The following is a 14,176-nucleotide window of genomic DNA, read 5'->3' on the forward strand; positions in this document are numbered from 1 at the left end:
AAAAGGTGGAGAACTGACACATGATGAAACCACAATCATTGCTGGAGCGCTTGAACTCTCTGAGAAGACATCCAGTGATGCCATGACTCCCATAACTGATATATTTTCCATTGATATTAATGCAAAGCTTGATAGGTAAGGACTCTATTTGTGACTCAAAAAAATTACAAGTTCAAACTAGCTTTTCTATCTTATACAGCATTTTGTCATCCAACTGAATGCTTATTATTAAGCAGGGATTTGATGAATCTAATATTGGAGAAAGGGCATAGCAGAGTTCCTGTCTATTATGAGCAGCCTACAAATATTATTGGACTTGTTCTGGTATGTAATTATGCATACAGTCACTTATTTTTCTTTATTCCTTCAGTATTGAACAGTCATTTTCTGCTATGTGAAAACTTATAAAAACCACAAACAGTATGAGACTATTTTCTTTAAGCTTCAACCTGTTAACTTTCTTTCCATCAAGATGATTTGCAGAAGTTAATTATTTTTGTCTGTTCGACCAAAACTATGTTGCTAGGTTTTGATAAACCCTAAGGCATCATTTTTCACAAATTAAGAAAATTTTAAAGCAGCTTAAATTGAAATTTAGCCTTGACATGTGACATAACCATTATTTGAGAGTCAGACTAAGATTTGAATTTATATTTCCTTTTCCTTTGCTCTACATGTCATATGTTTTTCTCCACGCCATCTATTTCTGTGATTGTACATTACATTTGATTTAGATTTAAGCATGCACTCTTATTACTTTCAGGTCAAGAATTTATTGACAATTGACCCAGAAGAAGAAATACCCGTGAAAAATGTGACCATCCAAAGAATTCCAAGGTATTTTTTTTTTTTTATGCTTTGCAATTTTTATGGATGATATAATATAACCACCGAAATAAATGAGTATTATATTATCATACATTTATATCTAAATTATTACATATATTAACAGGGTTCCAGAAACGTTGCCACTTTATGATATTTTGAATGAGTTCCAAAAGAGCCATAGCCACATGGCTGTTGTTGTCAGACATTGTGAGAAGACAAGGCAACAGTCTTCCAACAATAATGCCGATGGTAAGCATATGCTGAAAGCGAAATACTAACTTGGAACATTTTCTGACACATTCTTTAAACATAGTATCATGTTAAACTAGTATTTATGTTTGAATTTTTCTACAACATAAATATTGAATCATTTTTGCATGACTGATATTGTATTGAATGAATATCAATTAATGCCATTAAATTCACATCATACTAAATGCTCACCGTGTCTCTAATACCTGTCAAATGGATTCAGTGAGAGATGTAAAGGTAGATATTGATGGTGGTGAGAGAACCGGAACCTAAAATTGTTCAACTTGAACAAGATAATAAGGAATTGGGAGATTTACTTAAAGAACTCAGGGAAGCTCTGAGGGAGGAGCAAACGGCTGCATTGGATAGAATTGAAGCAGAATATAGGGAGTAGTTGGCAGGGCTAAGAAGAGATGCTGAAAGCAAGGAGCAAAAGTTGGCTGAACAATGGGCTGCAAAACACTTGCAACTTACTAAGTTTCTAGAACAGGTAGGGTGCAGATCAAGGCTCACTGAACCAAATGGAAGATAGAGTGACATCAATCATTCACAAATTGGGAAAATCTACTTTGATTTTACTTATTATTATGTCTTGAATTTATATGATATGAACTTTATAGTCATAGTAGTTTTGTTCCTGATGGGCTAATTTTATGGTGAATTTTGTTACCATCAGACACACTTTTGTTTAAGGGCTCATATCTCTCAGAAAATCTCCCATGACAGCACTAGACTCAACAGTAAGAAATGGAGGCTCTATTTTCTCTTAAAGCCAAGTCAATATTGACAATGATCAAACACAAATCCATAAATTTGTTCTAGTTCTGAAAATTGATCTCATTCAAAGTTATATAAAAAAAAGTATGCATAATAGTTAGTGGAAAAACAATAAAATTGTTTTAATATGCACAGTGAGATATGTCCATCACATAAATTTACAAACATCCTATGATAAAAAAAAATCCTAAATTATTTTTTCTATTTTTGGCCAAAAATTAAAATGAAGAAAAAATATAAGATTTGATATTATCTGAATTTTGAATGTTCTTATAATTAATATTAAGAATAAAATCCTAAATTATTTTTTCTATTTTTGGCCAAAAATTAAAATCAAGTAATATTGATGAATTAAAATACCATAAAACTTATTTTCATAATTAATATTAATAATATAACATTTAATCTAATAATTAAATTATATCAGTCGATATAATTGTAACAAATTACTCAGAATCATACTCACTAACACAGTTATTCGGATCTACCAACCAAGTGCCCAATTAACCAAACCTAGAAACCACCCACAAGTTTGAAGCTTTTATTTCTTAAAATTAAATGACAGCTCACTTGAATTGGTACAGATATTTTGAAGAATAGGATTTATGAGCCTCTTGTAAATGCTTTCTATGATCAGTCTGAATTTCTTTCAAAGGAATGAATCTCATCAACCTATCACTATACATTCCATATATTGTTCTTGTAGGCTGTGGTGAACGAAGATTCTACTGGGGATGTAATTGCTTTACAACATCAAATTCGACTTTTGAAGGTGGTATCAGTTATTTTTTGTAGTATAAGTTTTATGTGAGTTGATAATTTAACTAAAATGATAAATTTTTGGGCTAGGAAGAGCTTTCTATCCTCAAACGACGTCAGAATGTCTCTAGGTCTTTGTCATTTTCTTTGTCATCGATCAGAGATATAAAACAATCACTAGAACTCGAAGACTGTTGCCTAGAAAATGCAACTGACATGGTTGACCAACATGAAGATAACATGCCGGATTATGAATCCAAGGGCATCAGAATGTCCCACAAACAGGTATAGATGGGTAGGCTTGGCTATGTTAATGAAGGCCAGTGTAATGACAATTTATGTATGAAGGATGAACCAATGTTTCTATTGTTTTCATGCCTTGTTGCTTCAAGATATATTGAATTAAGGACTTCTCCTTTGTAATTATTAATTTGTTTTATTCATGTATGATCATCATAATTCTTGTCAAAATTTGAGGATGGATTGCTGATTTGTCATCTTCTTATGCCTTTAAAAATTTCATGTTTTTAATGATTTGCCAAATTCTGATATATTTTTATTTTTGGACTTTCTGTTGTTTTAATTGTTGACTTTCTCTTGTTTTAATTTATGATATTATCAAATACTTGGTCAACATTTGTGTGAAATACTCAAAAAGAAAATTTGATCATCTATATTAATTTTGAGCATGATTCTCTCTTGTGGATAATATATATTTATGATTTGTACCATTAAAAAAATTAAAACTTATTTAATTTATGATATTTTTTATAAAGTAATTTAAATTATTTTATAAGAAATATATATATAGTCAAAATATTATTTTGTAATATATATATATATATATATATATATATTTATATATATAAAAACACATTATACATATTAACTAGTCAGATATAAATTATATTTTAGTATAAAAATCTCTAGAGTGGTAGCTCTATGAAGGTTTGAATCTCGTCACCTTCATGTGAATTAAGGGCTCAAGTGCACAGCCTAAAGAGCATCCATCCACCCTTGAAGGGCCATAGGTGTTAGGGTTATCAAGTCATCGAATGCACTACTACCCTGACCATATATAGGTGCATTTCATCTTGTAGTGTACCAAAGTCTAACTCTTCATATCACTACAGCACATGCCATCAGTGTATAGTCCTTCATCATATATCGTCTCAACTCGTGAATTCAGGATTGACACAATGAGGCTTTCACATCATTACTCTCTATAATATCCAATAACATTTCCTCTACAATTTGATTTCAACTACGAATACCTCATACATATGGTGACTGACCTCAAAATCACATAGATATGTATAAAAGTAAAATTTTATTAAAAAAATAATGATATCGTATAAATTATAAATATATATTAATATTTATAATAATTCTTTTTATAAAATATTTATGTATCGGCTTAATTCTTTGTTAAATCCATAATTAATATATGTACACAATGGGTGACTTTGACTAGCCGAAAAAGAGAAAATAAAATTAATAACATTAACTATAAAAGTATATTTAATTTTATTTGATGATCTCCTCATTATTTAAGAAAAAATATTGTTTGATTTAAAAGGATGTTATAAGAACTAATCTTTTTAAAAGAGATGTCAGGGTGTTATTTCATTGTGTTTTTTTACACTACCCCAGAAATACTCTCTTTTGTTTTAAATTTATATTTTACATAAATATTAATTACTATAAATAATTCACTTAGTAATTAAATTTAATATATTATTTTTTGGCATAAATATATTAATTTTTTAATATATATATATATATATATATATATATATATATATATATATATTCTTATCTTTATATTTCATTCTTCTAAAACATATTGCTAACTCCATGCATCTTGTATCAAGTTCTGGCCTTTCTATGCATATCAGCAAATGCACAATTATTAATTTATTTTCTATTAAAAGAACTTCAAACAGGGACAAAAATATGGTGCAGAGAGAAATGAGGGCCATATGTTTTCTTTTTCTTTGGCTATAGAACCCTAAATATATATGTTGTTACTAAAGGTATCATGATTGACAAAGTTCATTTTCTGGATTCGAGGTGGAATCAATCAAGTTGAAGAATGCATAATTTATTGAAGGGATCTCATTTTAGTGGGGAACTTTGAAAATCACTTAATGTTGTACACTAATAAGAAAATGCCAGGCCTATTCAATCTTTTGAGTGGAATTTGTATAAAATAGTGACTACAGTTCGTTTAGGAAAAAATAATGCCATGTGATTTAAAAGTCACTAACCCAACTACATACTATGCTCAAAAATAACATTTTCTTAAACCGTTTTCCCAACTTTTCAACTAAATGCATGTTTTGTACTGCATCTAATACTTGCATCAGTGGGTAAAAGCACATCAAATAGCAAAATAAACCTAGAAGATATACATATCAGCTTCTCTTTGACACGGATTGAAGTCGACACAATGGGAGAACAAACATACTAGAAATCACCAATTGGGGACATGAAATGCCTTCAACCCCCAACCTTATAAATCACACCAACTGGGGAAGTAAAAAGCCTTCTACTCAAAATTCATTTCTCAACCAAGAAAACAACCAAACCAAAAAGATCACAAAAATCTAATTTCCCCATTCAAATTCACTCTCATTGTCAATCTCAATTCCTTTTTCTAATTTTTCCATCTAATCCCACAGGAATATTAAATCACAGAACACTGAACCTTGTTCCTCTCAATAAACTACACTCATTTCCAAGTTCAATAAACACGGGAATTCTGTAATTCCCAGGGTGAATTGGTAATGCCCAGATCATTCACAAAAATGTTCAAGATCCTCCAATGAGTCCCTTAGTTCCAATTGTAGCAAAGAAGATTTAAATCGGTAGGGGAAATTAGGTGTCTTAGTTTGAGTGACTTACAGGGGCTGTGAGATAGTGGTGACTGATGAGATTATGTGGTTGGGATTTGTAGGTATTCGAGATTTCATGTTAATCCAAGGTTTGTAAGTAATCTACCAACAATTCTAAATTTTCAAAGGTGAGATGACAAAAAACAGAGAAGAGATGATGAAAACTGAGAGTTAGAGGCAGTTATGACAGTTATGTGTAGAAAATAGTTGTTCTAGAAATCAGTTCTGTATTAGAAACTCAGATAACTGCTTTAGAAAACAGTTATGTATTAGAAATTGCAGAAAGGTAGTTATGTGTAGAAAATAACAGCCGGTAGTTACGAATTGGGAATATATATTTGATAGTATGATGTGTAATTAGGCAGTCTGAAATTATTTGTAGTTTATGGACAGAAGATAATCTCTGAAGGAGACTTTGTCTCTGGGACAGCAAGTGTATTGTTGTATTGTGTATAATTTCAGTCTTCTATATTCTATTTTTTATTACTTTTATCAATTGGTGTTTTATCAAAGTCCTATTTTGTGGTCCTTTCACGTCCATATACAGCAGTAACACTTGCTCAACACTTCATGTAGCAGATTTACAGACTATATGGAGCCCCAATGGATAATTAGTAATGGGGATCCTGATTTTGTGAGTAATATTTAGAAGAATTTCTTGAAAACTTTGGGGATTGAACTGAAATTATCTTCCTCCTACCATTCAGTTTGAACTTGCTCAGCACTTCATGTAGCAGATTTACAGACTATATGGAGCCCCAATGGATAATTAGTAATGGGGATCCTGATTTTGTGAGTAATATTTAGAAGAATTTCTTGAAAACTTTGGGGATTGAACTGAAATTATCTTCCTCCTACCATTCAGTTTGAAGTTCAAGAACCTCAAGGGCAAGGTCCTCTTTTGGGGGAGGGGTATTGTTATGTAAATGTAAATATAAATAGGAAAAGAATGTAAGTTGGTTGGTTAGTCGGCTACTGTTAATTATGATTTTATAGCTTTTGGGAAGCTACCTATAAATAAAAGATGATTTTACAGCAGGTAATGTTAATGATATAAATATACTTCATGAAAAGTTTTTGAAAAAAGATAGCTCACGTAAGGAAAAATAGTGATATACACAAATGGGCCAGATATGGAAGACTTTGTATCTCAAATGGAAGTAGTTAAGAATATAGACACAAATGTTATCATATAGATGTCTGGAATGTGGCATCAGCCAACAACAAATGCACTTGCAAACATACAACACAGTTTTGGCTCACACACATGCATACATGCCTGCAGAAAGCCATGCAGTTTGAACCACTCTGATAAAGTAATTATGGACAATAGCAAGTAGAAATGACTTTTAAGGGAAACAATTTTAAAACAGAAAACATAAAAATCAGTACATTGAATAATCAAAAAGAAGTTCAATATAATAAGCCTACCAAGATTGAGGAGCTAAGCGATCAGTTGATACCAGTTCCTGAGCCAGGTAACTTAACTTCATATCTTCCTTTAAGTGCTATCGAATCCACTTGGGCCTTCGCCCTTCTCCACTTTGGCCTTTAGCCTGTATTTGGCCAATTTCAGGATTCTCATCACTAGCTATCGAATCCTTGCCAACAATCATGAAAACTGATGATGTCTCTTGCGAAAACATGAGTTTTTTTTTTGGACTGGAGAAAATGTGAGTTTTAACATTGAAATAGTATTTTTTGGATTGAATTATGATAAATTATAGTGGGCCAGATAATTTCTACTGAGAAAAGTGAGGCTAAAGGCCCAGAGATCTTAAAATAAATTGAGACAATTGCTTCCTGCACCTAATCTAGGAATGTAATCACTTGAACCTGAAAATCAATTTTCTGCTGTAAGCACAGGTTCTTGAATTGAATAATAAAGTATATTTGGGATATCATGTTCGAGTTTTTATTGCCAAAGGAAAGGGTCAATATACCTTCAATAGAAGGTAATGTACATATTTAATGAAACTTTGCAATTTCTTTACCTCTGGTGACTGTTTGTGGACAAAAACTCCACTTTTAAAGCATTTTTTATTTTTAAATTGTACATTTTACTAGCCACAGTGGTATTTTACTAGCACTGGTGTAGTTCATGGATAAGCTTTGCATAGATAGAAGAGAGAGTGAGTAGAGAGAAAGAAAGAGACACGTGAGAAAACTATAATCAGACACCCTTCAATGTATAATGATCCTCATATTTTTATAACAAGGTTAACAGAGTAGTGCATAAGATGACTTCCCCTCAAGCTGGAGCCTTAATAGAAAGAGACCGTGTACATTACAACTTTGTTTTGGGTAGCCTTTGCAACTTCAAAGTGGTTGTGTTGTGGCAGCAGCCACTTTGATATCTGCTAATTTATCAAACTCCTCAACCTTATGAACTAAGGATTCAAACTCTTCCCTTGAAATTGTTGTTGTTGCACCAGGTTCAGAAGGTCATGAATGACAAGGACTAGTTGTCATAGATAAGACCTTAATCTGATCAAGAACACTTGCCTCTGCTACATTAGCTGCTTCCACTTCTTCCACAGCTACTCTAAGATTTGTTTCTGCATCTTCTAACATAAAATTTAGTGACCGCAGCTTCCATCTTCAATTTTGCAGTGTCAGTCTTCATATCTTCATATCACTCAACACCTCTTCAGCCTAAGAAAATTCTGGAATCATTCTTGAGTTTTGCATTTGACTTCCATTACATAGTCCACCCGTATTTATTTATTTAGTGGCTTTTAGAGGTTACCAAGTTGTATGGGGGTTTGTTTTGTTATATGGAAACTCAGTTTCAATCATCTCACATTTAGAATAATTCAAAAGAGTGGAATTGCATGATTTTATATCAATAAATATGAAAATAGCACAATTTATATGAGTACATACAAATTTCCCAAGTACTCAAGTGGGTGATATTTGTCACTCACACTCCCCTTTTGGCCAAGCTCCAGCAACCACTCCAGCCTTCACCAAGAAGTCCTCCAACCAATCTATAGAGATAACGAATGTATCAATCCTCCTCTGGTATTACAATTATAACCCAGAGTTGTAACCTTCTTCATTAAAACTTGAACATTTACTAATTTCCAACATTCCTTGGGTGACACAAATCTCCTGCCATAAAAATATGCAGCTCTGCATATGGTTAACATTGTATTATCATAAAATTTGTTTGCCAATTCAGTTACCAATGTATGATTTTATTTATATTTCCATCCGTTGTTGATGTGTGTGTACCATTTGTTGTGCTTCACAGCTGTATACACATTGTGTTGCTTTTCGTTCCTACAATTTACGAGTTGTGTATTGGACAAGTCACTCTTTGTTGGTTAACCCAGGAGAAAAGTGCTAGTATTTGAAGCTGCCATTATTGCAACCATCTTTCTAGGTATGTACCTTAATAGGCATTTTATTTGGATTGTAAGTTTGTTGTTCAATAAATTACTATTATTGTCCATAAAAATTATGTGCATTGTGAGTGAACCCTAGTTTCCCGTTTGAGATTCCATACCATGATTAATACGGATAGTTTGGATTAGTTGTGGTATGGATTCTTGAATTTTTTGTTCGGACAGTTTGGGAACTATCTTTTTTTACTTCATTCATAGTTATAGGTTAAGTATGTTGTGGTACATTTGATGTGATTTTGGTTTATTGCATATTGCTTTGCTCTCCGGTGCATATTTGTTTGTGGTCAAATTATGTGATCGTTTTCATTTTGTGTACTTGGAGACCAATGCGAAATGCTGCTGAAATTTCATCAAATTTACCATAACATACTTAAATTATACATATGAATGAAGCAAAAAAAGGTTGAGCCTGAATGGGATAGGACCTAACCTTGATATGAAAAAAAGTGAGAATATCATGCATACGACATAACACAAACGCTCTGATAGAACAGCAAACATGAATCGAAGTTGGATTCAAGCATGACGCATAACTGACGAGAATCAACAAGGGGTTGAAGATTTCATGAAGTTTGCGCAACAACATGCACCAGTGTTGGGTGGAAAATATTTTTGTCCATGTGTGAACTGTGTCAATGGAAGGCATCATTCATTAGAAGTCATTAAATCACATCGAATTTGTGATGGCTTTAGCCGGAGTTATACAAATTGGATATGGCACGGTGAACAACCAGAAATGTCAACAGCCGACGACACTAAACCGGTACATGTATAAACTGAAGATCGAATGGAAGACATGATACGCGATCTTGGGCATGAGTCTTTTTTGCAAGCTCAGGCACCCTATTATGAACAATTAGAAACTGATTCCAAGCTCCCATTGTACTTGGGGTGCACAACCTTCACTCGGTTATCTGTGGTTCTAGCTTTAGTCAACTTGAAGGCCAGATTTGGGTGGAGTGATCAAAGTATGACTGAGTTGCTTGTGTTATTGAAGAGTATGCTTCCTAGTGATAACAAGTTACCCAAAAGTCACTACGAGGCAAAGAAGATATTATTTCCAGTGGGTATGGAGTACCAGAAAATTCACGCTTGTCACAATGATTGTGTGTTGTACAGAAACGAGTATGCCGAATTGCAGAATTGCCCAACATGTGGGGAATCACGATACAAACTGAACGATGGGGAAAACCCTTATGATGTACCCACAAACAACCCTTGTCCAGCAAAGGTTTTTTGGTACCTTCCAATTATAACAAGGTTCAAGCGATTGTTTGTTACTGCATACGATGCTCGTAACCTTAAATGGCATGCAGTTGGCAGAATAAATGATGGGTTACTCCGACATCCCACTGATTCTCCACAGTGGAAGACAATTGATAACTTGTTTCCTGAATTTGGAGCGAAACCAAGAAACCTACGACTAGGTCTTGCATCGGACAACATGAATCCTTTTGGTAACTTGACAACTACTCACAGTTCATGGCCTGTGTTGTTAATGATTTACAATCTTCCTCCTTATTTATGCATGAAGCACAAATACATTATGTTGGCTATGATGATAGCAGGTCCTAGACAGCCAGGAAACGATATTGATGTCTACCTGCAGCCGTTGATTGAAGACTTGCGTAAGTTGTGGGTCGACGGGGTTGATGTGTATGATGCAGATGATGGTCAGACGTTTAGGTTGCGTGCCATGATATTTTGTACCGTTAATGACTTTCTAGCTTACAGTAATTTGAGTGAATACAGTGTCAAAGGACACCACGCATGCCCTATTTGTGAGATCGGTTATAGGCACAACCGATGTAGACGTCGGTTATAGGCACAACCGATGTAGAATGGTTTAGGATACTACTATGGTTTTGACAGCACGCGAGGTAGAAAGTATGACATTCTACATTGGTTATAGGCACAATCGATGTAGAATGGTTTAGAAAGATTGACATTCTATGATGGTTCGACACTAATAACCGATGTAGAATGTTTACTATTCTACAACGGGTTTTACAAGACACCCGTCTTCGAACGTGAGGTATTCTACATCGATCAGATAACTGTTGTTGTAGGACACATGACTTTCAACATTGTCTGCTACGATGACGCGTCATAACCGATGTAGAATGGGTAAAAGAACCGATGTAAAAAGGCTGTTTTCTAGTAGTGCATACAGCAAATTCAGAACTATATATATTTTTAGTTTCTTTCGGAGACATGGTAATCAAGTCACTCATTCGCTTGCTAAAGCGTCTAGATTGCATGCTACTCAACATACCTTTAATGTAATTCCCCCATGTATTGGTGCTCTTATTCTCAATGAAATAATGAGTTATTGAGTTTTAAAAAAAGAGAAAATCATTAAATATGATACAAGATTCTCAAAATTATAATTTTCAATAAATTTTAACCAATTAAAAATAATATTAAAATAATACATCAAAGAATGTTATTAGTATTTTTCTTTTTTTAGCTTCTTGCGAAAGTAATGTCTAAATATATATCTAAAAGAACTGAGAGACAATATTATATAATGTCTAAGAAAGTGGTGAGAAAAGCCATAGTTTAACTCTCAAAATGATGTATTTTAATTTAAATATAAGAATAAATTATCATTACTGATATGGTAATTGTACAAAGCAACACTCATATATAATAAAGTTGAACTCGATATCATATCACTTATATTTTGCTATTTTGTAGGGATTGAACTTTTCTACCGAAAAGATGATTTCAAACCTTCATGAACTCCGTTTTAGGAAACTATTGTATGTAAAAAAAAATGGAGTTACATAAATATATCAATACACTGATTATATTAAACATCTCATCAACAACTCCTTTCTCTGTATCTCTCTCATCAACAATTTTTTTCTCTTTATCTCTCTTCCTATCACATTATTATCAATCAAATCAATCATTTATCTCTTTTCTCTGAAGTTATAGACACCTTAAGATTGTCCAAGAAACATTTTTTATATATCATGGTTAATGAATTACTCGTCCCTTTAATACACTCATTGTATCTCATGCGGTGTTGTTGAAAATTATAAGCAACCTATAATTTTTTATTAATACACAATGGGTTTGATCAATGAAGACTATTGACATTCACTTGAAACACCTCAAAACGGAATTTAGGCGACTTTTTATACAACTTTTCCAAATCTAAGTTTAGCTTAAATGCGACTAAAAATCCATTTTCAAAGTAATAAGATGAAACATGCATAACCCTTATATTGTTTCAAAAAAAATTAAAAAAAAAACTCATCTAAATGTGGCGTTATATTACGAAGTGCTTTGTGTTGCTCTAGAACTCATCTTTTTAGCTCATTTTCTTTATCGTTTGAACCATCAATGTACAAGAATGACGTAGTCTTACAGTAGTGACGCATAAGCTGAAAGTGGCGGTGATAAACTCTTGATTCAAGGGCGCACATAAAACTGGGCTATACATTCTAAGGAAGTTGACAGAATATAATTTTTTTGAAGAATATTTGAAATAAAAACATATGGTGACCGAACACTCAAGTGTCAGCTCTATTCTGATATGTTATTGGTCCCTAAAATATACTGAATCATTTATCAGAAACAAAAAAACATATTTAATGACCATTTTTTAAATATCATAGGATTAAAAAAAGGATAAATATTCATTTTTGTCCATGAATGTATAATTCGCTAACAAATGCATCTATGAAAGATGAAAATACAAAATTTAATCCCCGAAAGTGTAAAAAGTGCAACAAATATACCTGGCCGTTAACTTCCAGCCGTCACCGTTAATAAAATAGCCTACATGACATAGAGACACAAATTTGTCACTGAAATGATTGTCAACGTGACCATCTCTAATTGCATTGCTAACTTTTCGTCTTCCCGCTCCACTATAAATGCGCCCCTAAAAGATGAAAAATGTAAAATTTAGTCCCTGGAGGTGTAAAAAGTGTAACAAATATATCCAGACGTTAATAATAGATTGTGACTAATTATTATAATTTTGAACAATTTATAATGATGACGACAAAATTTTGGGAGACCTATATCACACCGATAAGGGTCTTTTTTCGTTACTTAATTTTTAAGTTTCATCAACGGTTGAGACATGTATAAAATATTACCAATGAAAGTGAATTTTTATTACTTTGACGAGTTTTTCTTACTTTTCTTCAACTACAAAAAAAAAAATCAATCATTTGATTACCTCTTGAATAAATGTTATCAACACACGAAAAAAGAATAACTGTAGAACGATAAGAAAATCATTGTTTCTATTTAATCAAAAACTATTTATTTAATTATTTTTTTAATAAATTTTTCATAATAAAATATGAATATTTATTAGTATATGTAATAACATCAAATTATAAATTATAATAAAAAAAAATTATTTTTTAATTTTTTTAAAATCATGTATAATTTTTTTATTGACTGATCATTTAAAAAATCATAACCTTAAAAAAATCATTCAAAAGAACGAGTATTTTCTTTTCTTTTAGACTCAATTTAATTTACGATTTTGTTAACAAAAATCACAATCATAATTTTTTTTTGAATTAAAAAAATCACATTTATCGACAAAGTGAAAACACAAAAAGCCAAAAACAATGTTATAAGACAAATATGTATGCCCCTATGCTAACAATTAAAAATAATCATATTAGTAATCATTTCAATGGCAAATTTATCCTTTTGTGCCACAGATTATTTATTTTATTAACAATGACAAAAATCAAATATATTTATTGTACTCTTTACACTTTCAAAAACTAAATTTTATATTTTAATCTTTCAGAAACACATTCACTTGTTAATGAATTACATATCATTTCAAAAGAACGAGTATTTTCTTTTCTTTTAGACTCAATTTAATTTACGACTTTGTTAAAAAAAATCACAATCATAATTTTTTTTTGAATTAAAAAAATCACATTTATCAACAAAGTGAAAACACAAAAAGCCAAAAACAATGTTATAAGACAAATATGTATGCCCCTATGCTAACAATTAAAAATAATCATATTAGTAATCATTTCAATGACAAATTTATCCTTTTGTGCCACAGATTATTTTATTAACAATGACAAAAATCGAATATATTTATTGTACTCTTTACACTTTCAAAAACTAAATTTTATATTTTAATCTTCCAAAAACACATTCCCTTGTTAATGAATTACATATTCAGAGACAAAAATGACTATTTACCCTTAAAAAAATATTTCTACGAGAGAATATTATGGATAGGATAATCAG

At 31.8% G+C, this 14,176-nt stretch overlaps 1 pseudogene; it reads left to right on the top strand.

Annotated features, from left to right (window-relative positions):
* Positions 1 to 5,688, top strand: LOC114397178 (annotated as a pseudogene).
* The last annotated feature ends 8,488 nt before the right edge of the window (positions 5,689 to 14,176 follow it).

The sequence above is a fragment of the Glycine soja genome, chromosome 18, assembly GCF_004193775.1.
Source record: "Glycine soja cultivar W05 chromosome 18, ASM419377v2, whole genome shotgun sequence".
Lineage (NCBI taxonomy): Eukaryota > Viridiplantae > Streptophyta > Magnoliopsida > Fabales > Fabaceae > Glycine > Glycine soja.